Source organism: Gadus macrocephalus, chromosome 14 (genome assembly GCF_031168955.1).
Source record: "Gadus macrocephalus chromosome 14, ASM3116895v1".
Classification (NCBI taxonomy): Eukaryota; Metazoa; Chordata; class Actinopteri; order Gadiformes; family Gadidae; genus Gadus; species Gadus macrocephalus.
In genome coordinates, this window is record NC_082395.1 from 23,184,650 (window position 1) to 23,188,874 (window position 4,225).

Below are 4,225 nucleotides of genomic sequence, written 5' to 3' on the forward strand. Positions count from 1 at the left end.
AACAGGTGGTGCTCATGATGCTGATTATGTCTCTGTTTCTTTATGAACCAGGGGATACAGTAGACGAAACTAGGGGTCATCACCACACATTGACCATTGATGGTGCTTGTGTGTGTGGTGTGACCTGTGTCCCCCGGTACCACCTCTGTGACGAGGGGCTTTCGGTGTTCAGATAGAGAACGCTGAGACCGGGCAGCTCAGAGACACACGCTGTCATCCACAAGGCAATGGCGATAGGCTGTGATAGGCTGCACGTCTAGGGTGATGCAACGGTGCTGTGTGTGTGTCCTTCTCTGGGTTTGTATCTGTGTGCGTGTGTGTGTGTGTGTGTGTGTGTGTGTGTGTGTGTGTGTGTGTGTGTGTGTGTGTGTGTGTGTGTGTGTGTGTGTGTGTGTGTGTGTGTGTGTGTGTGTGTGTGTGTGTGTGTGTTTGTGCGTGCATGTCAGAGTGCGTGTGTGTTTATTCATGGGTCGTTTCAGGCCTCCTCTTTAAATAGCCTGATAATCCCCTGTAGCTACGCCTGCCATGTTCATTTGACTTTGTGAAATATCAAGGTTCCTCGAGTCAGACAGAACATGTTTTCTGCACCGCTTGTCTGCAGGAGTTTACATTTTCTCTGGTGACATTTCATCCTCCCCCCCTCCTCCCCCGCCAACCCCTCCCTCCTCGCTGCTCTCATCACCCGCAGGTTGATGGGGAGGGCCGCATGCCAACACACATCTGTTGGGCTGGGAGGACGGGCCCCGTGGCTCCTGGGTTGCCTAACCCGGCTTGGTGCAGTGACGAGGGTGTTGGACTCCTGGCTGAGAGGGTTTGATCCCCAACAACCGCAGCCTGGCCGGAGGCATTGAGCAAAAAGACTGAGGGCTAAAGCCTTTAAAGAGAGAATGGATAGAAACGTTTCTGCTAAATGAATGAACAGTCCATGAGGCCCACAATGATCCCTATCCTAAATCCCCACATTCCCCTTCCTGGCTGCCTGATTCCTCCCTGGTGGCGTTGAGGGGACTGTTTCCTCCTCTTGCAGCCTGTTCATCCATTCCTGAGGAATGGATGAACAGGGATGTGGTCGCCAAGGCCCATCACTCTGATCACCACCGTCTGCCATAAAGGAGGTTTATTAGGAGTCTCTACTACAGAGTGGGTAAACTCAGACACGCCTCCTCACTGCCAAAGAACCGTTAGCCATGAGCCTACACACTATGGAGCTAACAGGTCCAACGGCTGTCAGGGACTTCATCACTTGAGCAGAAGGCATTGAGCAGACATCAACTGGGATGTGTTTATTAGTGTCCAAAACTGAGGAATCATCGTCTTCACCAGATGCACGGATCGTTATACCCAGTTAGTTTCATATTACCGGAAACTAACTAGATATTCCAGGTCACAGGCAGCATTAACATCGATCTCTGCCCACGATAAACAGACGGAGATGAGTGAAGCCTTTGAGACGTTTATCTCCATCGATCAGCCAAAGCTGCTCCTCTCTCAAGGAAACCAGAGCCGGCGATAAAACAAGCGTTTGTGTATCAGAGGCTCGCTTGGGGAGCTTGGCTAGCGTCACCAGGAGGCCTGTAAGTGGTGTTGACACACGAGAGGCCAGTCAGCCGGGACTAATGTGATGGTCTGTGTACTGCTGTGGGGCGGGAAGCAAACCCAGGCAGGTCAAGGCTTGTCCCCACTGTATGATTGTAATGGGAAATGCATTTATACAGCGCTTTCTAACCAGTGGCCACTCAAAGTGCGTTACAATATTAACATTCACCCATTCATGCACGCATTGACGGGGGTCAATGTGTGCACGGGGATCGAACTAGCAACCTTTCTGTTAAAGGGGACATATTCTACCACCAGGTGTGAGTGTGATTAGCCTTGCAAGTCGTTTAGAAAATCTGCCACATATGACATCATTAGTGGGTGTGTCCACCTAGATCTGTGCTGGATAGATGAGCAACGTTTACTTCAGTCCACTTGGTTGGCTGGTAGACTGATCTATCCAGCACAGATCTAGGTGGACACGCCCACTAATGATGTCTAATGATTTTCGAAACGGCTTGTAAGGACTAATCACACTCACACCTGGGGGTATAATATGTCCCCTTTAAGTCTGTGTCGGTGTGGGGCCCCTGGTTGTGGCTCCGGGTTGGTTTGGGGCCCCTGGCTGGTAGCAGGGCCGATGGGGATGGGTGGCCCTTGACGTTGGAGGTCAGCTGCTGTTTCCAGACCCTCAGATACCAGGTCTGAGGAGCAGGCTGGGAGCCAGACGGTATGACAGTAGGATGTCAAACCATGACATCGTGGAGGAAGGAGGAGCTAATCACCAGGAAGCAACCGATAAAAAGGAGTCCATGTTAGAACATCGAGCAGACGGCTTTATGTACTCCTACCGGACAAAACCAAATCACATGACGTCAGACGCACTAGTGGACGTTATCGAAAGCGATGCGTTGTCGTAGTACGACACCAGCCTGCACCGTGTGACGAGCAAGGCAGGGAGGCGCGTGCAGACACTGAGACGTGAGCCCTCCCTAGATAACCCTGCTCTCTCCCTGCTCTTACTGCGCAAGTGATGTAACCGCCTCCACCGTGGGCAGAGATGACTCGCGGCCGGTCGGCTGCACGTTAATTAGGTTGATGCATTGTGGCAACTCAGAGGCGCGCGGACATGTTTACAGTCACGTCGTTGGTCTTGTGTGTTTGCGGTCTTTGTTTGTCTCTGAATGGCGGACCAGGGAGTAGCGGCCGCTACACATGTTAGCGTCTGCCCCCGCTGCCTCGTCCCGCCAACCAGCCGTGAAACCCTGGCCGCCGGTGCTGTTTGACCCCCCCCCCCTCCCTATAAGGCCCCCAGCCCCGGGGCTCCAGCGCCCTGACGGCTCGGAGTGGAGCCACGCTGCATGATGTATTATCCCTCCTCCTTATTATAGGAGCGTACAACCAGAGGCAGCCGGCTAGACTGCTAGACTAGAATAAACAAAGCACACTTGCACGACGTTAGATCTGAAAAACAAAGCTGCCCTACATTGGCGTGGTGTTCACAGCAGAATGGAACTCCTCCTCATTAGGGGACTCTTCACAAAGGATGTGCAGGGTTTCCTAAGCAGAGGTTCAGGGTTTCCTCACCAGAGGTTCAGGCTGACCCAGTTCAGGCCGGTGCGTCATCCCACCTGGCTCTGAGGTAAACAACAACACACAGCTCTCCGTCACAAGGGCATCACAGCGAGCAGGAGTCAGCCTAATGAGGGACTGACGACACTCAGATTTATGTAAGCATGTGTCAGAGGATCCCCCCCCCCCCCCCCCCCCCTCCCCCGGGCGGTCAGAAGGCTCGGCCTCCAGCCAGCGCTCCCGTCTGTGCTGCCCGACTCCGGAACGGACACACAGGGCTGACCGGGGCTGAGTCTGACCCGCGGGGGTCCAGGGAAGAGACACAACACAAAATAACACAACATTACATTTGCATTAAGGGTGTTTAGCAGATGCTTATATCCAAAGCGACTTAAAATTGTCAGAAGAAAGAGAAACAACAGTATATCGCTGTCTGAACTGTAAGGATGTTCATAGAACCAAGTGCAAAGCACTAACAATTGTTAGGTTAACCCATTCCCCGTATACAACAGAGATGGCTAGGGTGAGATGCTCGACAATGCTAAGTACTAATTTCAGGGCCAGGATGTACCACATACAATAAGTGTGTACATTAAGTACCAAATATGGAGTAAACGGATCGTGTTGGACCTTTTATTTATTCCTGCTACGTTTTTTTGTTTTTCTAGTGAACCTGCACATGACCACAATATTTATCAATAGATATTCCCGCCCACTCCTAGAGAACCGCTATGTGTATAGATCGCGGTGTGAAGGGTTGGAGCTGCTCGTACGTTCTCCAGGGCCGCAGGGCGTATGACAGGGGGAGCGATCTGTCAGCGCAGTCCTTATGCGAGGTGAAGGCTATAGAAGCACTGCATCCAGACAGCTGCGTGTGTGTGAGAGCGTGTGTGAGAGCGTGTGTGAGACTGTGACCTTCTTGTGTGTGTGTGCTGGAGTTCCTCGGATGGACGTGGTGTTGAGGAGGAGCGCTGTTTGCTTCCATTAAGACTGATGGTGTATGTTGACACCTCTGTGGTTGTAAGTGAACCACTGATTGTCTCTGTTTATATTTGTGTGTGTGTGTGTGTGTGTGTGTGTGTGTGTGTGTGTGTGTGTGTGTGTGTGTGTGTGTGTG